General features: G+C 47.0%; 1 long non-coding RNA gene across 1 annotated transcript; it reads left to right on the plus strand.

The window, feature by feature from the left end:
* The first annotated feature begins 6,337 nt into the window (after positions 1-6,337).
* LOC144096644 (uncharacterized) lies at positions 6,338-11,018 on the plus strand. The gene is made up of 3 exons (XR_013306793.1): positions 6,338-6,552; positions 7,395-7,478; positions 8,643-11,018. It is a non-coding gene; the product is annotated as an uncharacterized LOC144096644 (long non-coding RNA).
* Positions 11,019-11,614: the final 596 nt, after the last annotated feature.

Here is an 11,614-nt window from a genome sequence, read left to right on the forward strand (position 1 = left end):
ACTGTGTTGTTCGTACGGTGAAACGTGTCCATGTTCTCCTCTGATCCCTAACAGCAAAGGACGGCCGCAGTAAGTATGAAGTCCGACACTCAAGCCTGTGTCTCATAAATATTTGACGCAAAACAATTTTATATACATGAATCCGGCGCAAAATAGCCCTAGATGCTTATGCGCCACTAAACCCAACACAGCAATCAAATATTTCAGCAACCCTTTGACGGCGTCGTTAAAGATTCATCGCGTCGCTTCCGTCAGCATGGCTTCATGGCACAACACGGAGACCCACCCACTGTGTCCGAGAGAAGGACGCCCCAGTCAATCCTAAGAAGAGTCGGGAATCACCTACTACTCCCTCTGAGGGAAGGCGGGGTCCCTGTGAAAGTAATTTTTGGCTCGAGGCTGTGGGGATCCACGTTTGCCCCCTCGCTCGCCGAGGCATCTTTCTCTCTTGTGGCATACCCCGGCTTTCCCCTACCGGCCCCCTCAGAGCGGCAGCAAAGAAGCGTGGAAGAGGCGCCCGCGTCTCCGCGTCATCACTTGGTCAGCCCTCCTTCCCCTCCCCTCGAGTCATCGGCGGCCGCGCGGGCCGTGCACACAGCGGACAACGGAGAGTACATGAGTGGACATGTGTGTGAACAGTGCAGTGAACGTGTAGACTTGAGCCATATGCTGTGTGGCTGTGCATCGAGTGACGCCTACACCAAGAACAAGGAACATTGGGACAAAGTGCTAGAGTGCTTCACTTCACGACTAGCTTCGGGCTGTCCAGGAGGCCCGCGCGGCGGCGGAGAGCTTCGGGCTCTCTGTGCCGACGTGGTAGCTGCCCTCTACACCTGGCGCCTAGTCGAGTGTCCTTCAGGACCCCTACTATGGGATATAAAGTTTTACCACCACCACCACCACCAGTGTGGAGAGCCACGGCCGGTCTCGAGGAGAGCGCACGCTTTTCTCGTTACGGCCTTCGCAATGGGGTCTGTTTTCGGCTGCCGCCGCACCTCGGTGGAGTCGCCACTGCCGCACAGCTCCTAAGCGCTCCGCCGCTGCGCCGCCGTTCACACCGAAGAAAAACGCGCACTCGCTCTCAGTTCGTCCCGCGTCAGTGGTAACCGTCCAGCCTTTGTATTTTGCCCCTTACGCTTTACGCAAAGACCGCGTAGTCAGCCCTTTTGCCATGGGAGAAATCTGAAACGACGGATTAAAGTTTGCGCGCTCTCTCCTTGAGCCCGACTGTGTATGGTTGAGCGTATGCTTCGAGCACAGACGTTAACACGTTCTACCCTTATATTTGGCTAAAAAGCAAGGCTTTCAGCTTCTATAGTTTGTCTTCCGGCAGGTTATTTATGAATGTGTAGAATGATATGCGGCATGTAATACTTAGATGGCAAGTTTCAAAGAGTAAAGGATTCAAGAGAGCAAATATACCTACTGAAATTTCAAGCGCAGCTGCTTTAAGTTTGCACAACAGCGGCATAAGCAATAATTCATGGTGCTTCCAAGGAAAACGCGTCATGTCAGTCTCGAAAAGAACGATTATAGACGGAACCCAACCCTGGCTGCAGGGGCAGAGCCCGTTGCAAGCACGTGACATCCAAGATTTGCTCTTGGAAAGGCATTTTGAAGTTGAGCGGCGTCTCACGACTGCCCGTCCCACCCCATGACTACGGGAAAATTCAGTCACTTGTTTACAGTAACAGCAAGCGTGAACTAGCTGCCAGCAAAGAAAAATTAGGAACTGCGCTCTGTCTTAATAAAATTGGCCTTTACGAGCGAGCAGACTTATCTGAGAGGTGATGACTACCAGCTTTGCATTATTCTCCTGCATTTCTGTAGCCTCGTCATCGCTTTCAATAAACCTCCCGAGAGCATGCACTTTCCTCACGTCATTCAGGAAACAAAGTACCACCACAAAAAGAAGTTTTCCACAACTTAACCGAGCTCCACTAAACCTCACAGCAATGCGCGTTATACCAGCTGGCTTAGCTTACAATGTAAGGAACTAAAAATGAACATTTGCAATGCTTACATATTGGTAAAAGTCCCTGAATTTAAGCGAATAGAGGGCATTGGGCATTCAAGTGCATAATCTGATGTCTTTTACCATTATATATAAACCAAATATTTTAGGCAGTTTCAGGACACGCCGAAAGTTAAAGATACGTAGAAAATAAAAAATGGCGCCCTTTATGGTTGCTGTAGTCACTCATTGGGCATATATACTTTCTGAAATTGCAATACTCAGTACGTGTGAATATCTGTGGCAGCATACGCAGCTTATATCGGTAGCTTCAGTTACGTTCTGGCAACTTTAGTCGGGCCAGAATGACGACAAGGAAGCTTGCGCCTAAGTCGAAAATTGTTTATTGGGTGAACTCGTGTCCTCAAGCCGAAAGCATGCAGTTCGGCGGCGCAGCGATAAAACAAGTGCTCGGTCAACGAAGGTCTCAATGACGGTCGCTCTCGGCGTTGCAAAATTATTTAAAGGTGACCAGGAACTTGAAGGAAGGAAGGAAGGAAAGAAGGAAGGAAAGAAGGAAGGAAGGAAGCGGGAGGGAGGAGGGAGGGAGGGACGGAGGAAAGGAGGGAAGGAAGGAATAAAGAAAGAAAGGAAGGAAGGAAGGAAGGTAGGAAGGAAGGAAGGAAGGAAGGAAGGAAGGAAGGAAGGAAGGAAGGAAGGAAGGAAGGAAGGAAGGAAGGAAGGGCGTCAGGCAAGGAGACACGATCTCGCCAATGCTATTCACCGCCTGTTTACAGGAGGTATTCCGAGCCATGAATTGGGAGCAGTTGGAAATAAGAGTAAATGAAGAATACCTAAATAATCTGCGATTCGCTGATGACATTGCCTTGCTGAGCCACTCAGGAGGTGAACTGCAAAACATGATCAATGAGTTAGACAGGAAGAGCAGAACGCTGGGCCTTACAGTTAACATGCAGAAAACTAAGGTAATGTTCAACAGTACGTCTAGCAAGGGAACAGGACTTCACAATTGGCAGTAAGAGCCTGGAAGTTGTAAAGGAATACGTCTACTTAGGGTAGGTAGTGAGAGCTGACCCGGATCGTGAGAGGGAGATAACTAGAAGAATAAGACAGGGGTGGAGCGCATATGGCAAGTTCTCGGAGATCATGAGTGACAGTTTACCAATTTCCCTGAAGAGAAAAGTGTACAAAAGCTTTATCTTACCGGTACTCACCTACGGGGAAGAAACGTGGAGGCTAACGAAAAGAGTTCAGCTTAAGTTAAGGGCAACGCAGCGAGCCATGGAAAGCAAACGATAGGTGTAACGTTAAGAGACCGTAAGCGGGCAGAGTGGGTGAGGGAACAAACACGGGTTAATGACATCCTAGTCGAAATCAAGAGAAAGAAATGGGCTTGGGCAGGGCATGTAATGCGAAGGCAAGATAACCGCTGGTCCTTAAGGGTAACGGATTGGATTCCAAGAGAAAGTAAGCGTAGCAGGGGGCGGCAGAAGGTTAGGTGGGCGGATGAGATTAAGAAGTTTGCAGGCAAAGGGTGGACGCAGCTGGCAAAGGATAGGGTTAATTTGAGAGACGTGGGAGAGTAAGTGCAGTAAGTACGTGCAGTAAGTGCAGTAAGGCTGATGATGATGATGAGGAGGAACTTGAAACATTAGACGCTTCATGCGCTTACGACAATTTGGAACATGAATAGAGACTTGCACGCGGCTACATTCATTACAGAAAAATGTGGTGGCCTCTTATTTTGCAACAAAAGCGGAAAGGCCGCGGGCCATTGGCTTCGAGCAAAGAACAATTCATTCCAATGCTTCTTGACACTTGATCGCACATTAGTAATTAGCATCCTTTTTAGATATCGATACAGGCCACTTGTTTAAGGAAGTTGTGAAGTATATGAGGATGAAAATAAGTTCATTCAGGACTTGCGAAAAGAGATATCGGCGTAAATAAGTACTATATACACCTCCCAGCAATCTTGCATTTTATTGGAGAGTTCAACGACCCAAGTGTCGTCTCAAACCGGCACCTACGGCGCTATCGGAATTACGGCTCAAGCGTCGTAGAGAATTTTTTCCGCGATATTGTTTATTTTTATGGGACGACCACGAAACTTTCGTTTCCTGAGTTTTCATTATCTCCTCCTTAGCATTAACTTGTCATTTAATCACGGACCATGATATATACGAGGGGAAATGATCAGAGTATTTCCTTCTGGATTTAAAACCACAAATACTCGACATGGTTCTGAGGAATGGGAGAGTGATTCCTCATTTTAAATGTTTTCATCGAGCAAAGTTTGTGACGAAGAATCTGTGCACATGTGAACTTTGCTGCAGATACGCAGCTTAAGCATCTGCATTTTGTATTCTTTGATTTCGGTGCTGCGCTCACCATGAACCAGCGGGCTACAGCGCGAAACCAGGCAAAATCCACTCGCCGCCGCAGATGCAGGCGGGGAGTGAGCGGTGGGGTCGCCGCTCCTCTAGCGGCGGCGGGCGACGTAACTCCCGGAGAAAAACTCGCATTGCTTCCGCACCTTCTTGTGGCTATGTGGGGGGAATGTGCTCGATTTCTGCCACCCATATCGCGGGGGCACAGCTTGGAGCGGGGATTGGGAAAGGGGATGTGGGGAGGGGGATGTCCGCTTGCAACGCGCGCTGGTGGTCCGTGGTGTCCAGGAAGGCAGGTCCCAGCAGCAGCAGTAGCCACAACTGGGGAGGGTGAACGGCACGCACTGGGAGTGGCGCGTGCACGTCGGGGGCTTGCAGGAGGCAGGCAGTCCATTACCCCGGTCCGGCCGAAAGGCTGGGCGGAGGTGGGCGATGACTACAGCTCAGCCGGGTGGGCTGCAGGAGGCCACCATGTGGCAGCCGATAAGGACCGCCGAATGCGAAGGCCGTATGAAAGAGCGCGCGCCCCGCTCGAGACCGGCCGTGGGAGAGCGAGACGCCGGAAAAAGCGGACGGAGGGAGACGACACCTCCCCTGGTGAATTGAGCTGTATGTTACGTGCGACCGAGGGAGGCCGTCCGAATTTGGAAGATCCCAATAAACGGTTTTGCCTGTGGGCTGTTCCTCGTAGGTGGTGGTGTTCGTGGCCACAGCTGTGGTTCGAGCTATAGCGGACTGGCGTTGGCCCTGAGCGCAGGTTCCAAGCCGTGCTAGAAACCCCAAAGTGCCGATGCGCGGAGGGGACGATCGCTTCGTCAACGCCAACTAGCCGACATGCCTATTCAAGAGCTGTGCGCCGCTCTCTACCACGCTCTCCGACCAGTGCCTCTGCCTTTGTGCACAGTTATAAAAAAGCCTCGCTGGCTGTGAGCAAAGCTACGTCGGACGGACCCTGTATATTTTTTTTCCGGGGTACGTTGGAAAGACCCCCATTGCTGTTTAATGATGCACTAAGAGGATTCTGAGCTCGGCTTTTTACCGTGTGAACTCGAACTACACCACTCCATTGGTGGTGTAGTACCACCCACCGCAACGCTGCCGTCAAAGGAAAAAAAAGAAAAAGGGGAGAAAGCAGCATCCTTCTCCCTAAACACTGGTGACAGGCCGCCTTACCAGGTCCAGGCACAGGTAGCAGTAATGGATATTTTATTGGTAAAAAGCACAACAGACTGCACGCTTCGCGGCCATCCGCAAAGCAACAAGAAGCAATGTTGGGCTTCGAGCGCCGAAGGCGCAGGTGTCGCTCGTCGCAGTTCAAAACTAGCTAGAAGCGCGCCTAGACACTCCAAAGGTTGCATCTGCTAAAGGCACAGTGGCGTCTGATTGCACACCTCGCCCTGAGGAGCGAGGTGGTGCCGGCGAAAATGCGCATGGCGCGAATATTGCCGAGCGCAGGCTGCCGAGGTCGATTCTCGAGGCCGCCGAGGCAATAAGTAGACTGCTTTAGAGACTTGTAACGGGGGAGTCAGCTCCGGCAGCAAGGTGTCAGGCTCGCCGCTCGTCTTAAATCAAAAGCGTTGAGGCTCCCCTCTGCGGGAAAACAAATCGTCCTCCCGGCGGCATCGTTGTGCCGAGACACCTTTGTCACGCGTGTTTATCCGGAATGAAAATAACTGAAAAGAGGTTTCGTAATGGCATTTAAATATCGAGGCACGTCTCAAAGTCTTAACTCTGTAAAATAATTGGTTTTACACAAAGAAAAATTTACACAATCCATAAAAACGACCCTTGGGTCACCAGCCGGGCAGGCTACCGAGAAGGCCACGTCGGCTTTTTTTGTTTGTTTATCAGCTAGGCCTCATCGGCAAGTTGACTTGGCTGAGGTATGAAGGGGGAGGGTGTTGTGTGTCCGGTGTTGTCTTATGGCGTCTTCGGCTGGTCGCTTTGAGGCTCCAAATCAGAGCAACCCAGGAGCAAACCAATCTGCGGGCGGGTCGTGATCCGAGCCGGAGGTACGGCGCCCCAGCCGAACACAAGGGTGCATTTCGGAGCGGCCGGAAGCGCTCGACAGCAGCGCCAACATTTCGCGGTTTCGCCGCTCAGCAACAAACAACATGGCGTCCGTTTACGGCGGCGGGGATTCGAGTCCGTCTACGGCAGAACAGCTACTGTACGCAATGCTGGACGGTAAGTTTACAGCGACTGCAATGCATTCATTTTAAACTCAGCACCAGTTGCTTTGATGTAAACGTGCAAACACGAGTGCTGGCACCAAATTTCTTACGTGTAGCAACAACTCGCTGTGGTGTTGGCGCCTAAATGGTGGGCTATTTTCAAGAAAGATGTTCTGCGCAAGCGACATACGGAAGGTTAATTTGCATCTAAACCCAGTCGCATATGTTTGCGTTTGGATGAATCATTTTCGCTCTCTTCCTACTTTGCCGCTGTTCGCCTGCGCTTCCACTTGCGTGCTCCGTAGCACGTTATATGCAGGCGCATTTCGTCAAGCTCTCTGCTTTTCAGTTTTTGTTGACACTCCTCAATGACATGGCATATTAGGGCCTCCACAACGAACTGGTCGATGATAGATACAGTTGTCAGCGTTAAACATAAATTACGAAATAATACTTATCTAGCGGTTACAGTGACAAGAGCGCTGCGTGGGAAAGCTAATGACCCCGCTTGTATTTCCTCGCCAGCATCTAATTTTCGTTTGTTTTCGCTTTATTTTTCTTAACTGCTCACCCAGTTTCTTTACGCGCATGAAAATATATTTGGAAATAAAAAAAATCGTGCTATTGCCTTAAAAAGTGGCCACTTTGTGTCGTTCACATCGCTAAAAAAATGTATCAGATTTGTTTTCTTCAGCTGTATTGATATCAACTTATAGGCATATTTATAGGTCGGGACCAATTAATGCTGCTCTTCCTCACACACTGATGTTGGTAAACATAGAACACGGTGTGGGTGAGGGTCGTCGCATTGAGCGATCATATGATGACTCTCCTGCCTTCTTTATGTTCTCTCAGGTAGCCAGCCAAGCACATCTGATGAGCCTCAGTACTCAAGCCCAGAGCATGGACAGCCAAGTAGCATGGATGCTCCACCAAATGGTATGCTGAAGCGTCTGCATGGTCTAGCCTGTTTCCACGGACTTCATTTGCTAATATGGAGATTGTGGAATATTTCAAATGCAAGCACTAGTGCGCCCTTCCCCACGTTTACTTCTTCGTCTATTTGTGTTATCTATCGTATTAGGCATCTACTTCCACTACAGGTTAGAAGAATATTATACTTTGCCCTTGTTCATTCCCATCTTGTATACTGCAACCTGGTGTGGGGAACTTGCAACAAGACTGATTCGTATAAATTTCTTTCTCTTCAGAAAAGAGCTCTATGCTCATTATGTTCAAGCCCAGTTGTCGAAAATAATCTTTTCGAAACGTTTCATGTTCGCACTTTCTTTCATTCCTACAATTTGAGTTTGGCTGTTCACATTTTTTATAAAGTAAAGCATAATTTCAGGTCTTTCCAAAATGCTTATAATTCAAGAAATGTTACGTATGGTTTACGTGTGGTCGCCTTATCCACTGAAAGACCTAGAACAAACTATGGAAAACAAACTATAGATAACCTTGTAACATTGTGTAATGCTTATCAGTCTCTAATAAAAATCGCCGTAGAAAGTCATAGTGTATCTGGTTTTAAGAAAAAACTGAAGATTCTTTTTCCTCTATAAATTCAGCTAACTTTGTATATTTTGTCTTTTGCATTACTTCCTTTACTGCCGAGTGTGCGTATAATGTTTTCTGCCAATTGCTGTTTATTATCTTTGCATCGTTTTTTCAGTGTTTGCTATTTCTATCGTATAACTTTTGTTGCTTGTTTTGAAAGTGTTTTTTTTTTCATGCGGCCACTGTTCGATGCATTATTCGGGGTGTAGGCCTCGTCAGGAGGTTTTCCTCGTCTTCCTCCTTTTGCCTTACCTCGAGGGCATATTGTATTATATGGCCAAATAAAAATACTACTACTACTATCTATTTAATATTTTCCATGGCCATTTTATAGCAGTTGGGCATTGTGCGCTTAAAAAGTTGTGCATTGCAGGGAGTAATGTGAAGCTGCTGTGCATAAAATCGATTTTATTGTACTGCAGTAGCATTAAGCATGTACTGCAGTAGCTGGCATTAAGTAGCTGTTCAATTTCTGCGTCACTGTTTTGCCGAGGCCCGCAAGTACACCCAAATGTATTAGTATTCTCTTTGTTTTCCACACAGCGCCCTGGACCTCTGGGGAAACGAAGTACCTCCTTGACAAATATGCGCTGTATACGCCGAAAGTGGGTCCACTGATGAGGTTCCGGACAAAGCGCGCCATGTACGAGCAGATTGCTCGTGAGATAGAGGAGGTCCTTGGAACCAAGCGCACTGCAATACAGTGTGAAACTCGATTTAAAACCGTAGCTAAAAGAAAGAAGAGCGAAGAGAAGGTCAACAAAACGTCGGGACAAGCTCCCTGTCGGCCAACTTTTGAAGAGGAATTTTCCGCTATAAGGGCCATTGATGATAGCTTGGAGCCCGAGGTGCTACGAGGCATTGGAAATGTCCATTACAAAAACACAGCAACACATGTGCGAAGTTCATCCCATAGTAGTCAGGGCTCTGCAGAGCTTGATACTGCATCTGAGGGTTTGTTAGCCGAGGATCTGTGTCAAAGTAATTTGGAGGAACCAGATACAGTCAGGCCGTGCAAAAAGCGCAAAGCAGATAGAAGCATGCGGCCAAGTACTTCACGAGCAAAGCACATGGACTTATTTTTTGAGAAAATGAGAGAAATTGTCCAAGAAAATGAAGCCAAAAAAGAAGAAAGAGAGAAGAAGAGAGAAGAACGTCATAAGGAATTGCTTAGGGCACATGCAGAGCACATGGAAACGCTGAAGAAAATTTTGCATCACGAAGACTGAGAAGACATCGTCACATCTTGGCAATGTTTACACTACTAGTCTACTATTACAATAGTCAGCATATTTATCAATATTTTATTTATTGCTGTTAAGCTGCAGCTGTGTTACTTTATCATTTTCTTGTTTACACAGAGTTGTGGAGCAGTTCACAGCTGTTTTTAACTTTTCCATCCACAACCATATGTTACGGATTCCTACTTTATTTTTTACAGCTTGTTTTGTTTGTGTTTGGAGCACAATGGAATATTGTCATTTCACCTCTTTGCAATAAAGTACTGTGAAGCAGAAAGTGAGTTGAATAATACACTGCAACTGCATTGCTAAGAATGAAACAGCCAGGTGCAATTTTATTGACTGCAATTTCTAAGCTCACAGTGTGAAGTCAAATGTAAGGAGCAGAATATAACAGCTTGCACAAAATAAGATAACATTTAACTCAAAAATAAAAGTGATAAAGTAATGCCTTAATGAATGTAAAGAGAAAGCCACAGCTCTGTACACGGTTGCAAACAAGGGGAGCATTGCCTAGTTTGCATCATGCTGCACCCTCATTCTAGCACGTCTTAGGAAGAGGTCGGCTAGCTTCTCTCGTTTCAGCTCCCCCAGATGACGTAGCACACTTTCACGTGTCGTCTGACCCGCTCTACATTGCTCAGGGTCCACTTCATTTTGCCATGAGTGCTGGGCAAAGTGTAGTGCTCTTTCTACCACCTCCTCCTCTGTTAACAGATCATCTGTAGAGTCTCCAGCATCAATGCAAACATTGTGAAGGACACAGCATGCTATTATAAGCTGTGTTATCTTGTCAATCGTGGTTAGCTCAATGTATCTGAGTTGCCGAAACCTCTGTTTTAGCAGCCCAAACGCATTTTCTATTTTCACTCTCGTGGCTGTGTGGCGGTTATTGTAAGCAATTTTTGCTGCAGTAAGGTTGCCATAGTCTCTATATGGGGTGAGCAAATGCTCCCTGACAGGGTAAGCCGCATCACCGAGCAGATGATATTTGTTTACTTCACAAATTTTTGGAAGATCACTACTGATAGAGGATAGCCTTAGCACTCTAGCATCGTGAATTTTTCCAGACGTGCCAGTAAACACATCTTCAAATCTTGCATTTGCATCACATATGCCTTGCATAGTGAGAGACACCTGGTCGTGCCGGTTTCCATATGTGGACCGCACTTTGTTCTTTGGGCAGCGCATGGGTATGTAGGTGCCGTCTACACATCCTATCACATTGGGGAAGCCAGCAACCTGGAAAAGGTGAGAAAATCAAGAAGATAAAAACGATACCTTGTGCTATTACGCATGCAAATATTTTTCATCCATAATGTAATTGCGGTACCTTCAAATGAAGCGTTGAAGGCGTTTGCATATCAGTGCTGCTCTAGAAAGTGATTTTTGCGCAAGATAGGTCGTTGACTACACTAGATACTTTGAGCTACCTCAACCTTCACCAGGCTGTCGTCTACTGCCTGCGCTTGCATAGTGCTACTCAATAGAACAGTAAGTGTACATACTTTTTCAAAATCCTTAGCGATGGCATCCTTGTCGGTTCCGAAGTTGATGACTTCTGGTGCTATATGACAGAGAAACTGAAGAACTCTGTCTATCACTGCCATCTGTGTTGATTCTGCCATGTTAAAGAGTACTGCAACCTCTCGCATGGATGCTTTGTTACTTGCATACCTGAAAAACAAGAGTAAAGCCATTATTATACCGCATTCTTGAGTATGTTGATGCATTGCAAGTGCTACATAGAATTAAGATTGCTTTGATGCGATTACAATTATAAAGCAATGTTACTCATGCATGTTGCACGTTTTATGAATTGTCAATGTAAAAGTAACCCCTTTAGGTCGATGTGTGGGCTATTTAACTGGGTTGGATTCAGGAAAGCAGTGCGCTAGCGACGAAAAATTCTAAACACTGCAGTACCAACTAGTCAGCTGTAGATTGACCACTTTTAAACATAGCCAACCGAGCAAATAACACAGTCCAAGAAATTAGCTACAGACAAAGAATGCTTTAAAGATGTTTTCAGGCGGCAATTCAGCTCGAACCCTGCAAGAATGCCTAGTTGTAAATTCAAATCGCGTGGAGCAAGAACACTGTTTCACTACTTATCATGCTGGGGAAATTTCAGAAAACTTACCAAAGAAACGAAAGAAGATGCTCCTCTGCCGTCTTGGCGGGTGAGCCACCGTGATTTCTGCTTGAAGGATAGAAATTGGAGCCCTCGAACTTGGAGACAAGCTCGTAGCAAGCCTTGCGCGGAAGGCGAAA

This window comes from Amblyomma americanum, chromosome 7 (genome assembly GCF_052857255.1).
Source record: "Amblyomma americanum isolate KBUSLIRL-KWMA chromosome 7, ASM5285725v1, whole genome shotgun sequence".
In the NCBI taxonomy this organism is placed as follows: Eukaryota; Metazoa; Arthropoda; class Arachnida; order Ixodida; family Ixodidae; genus Amblyomma; species Amblyomma americanum.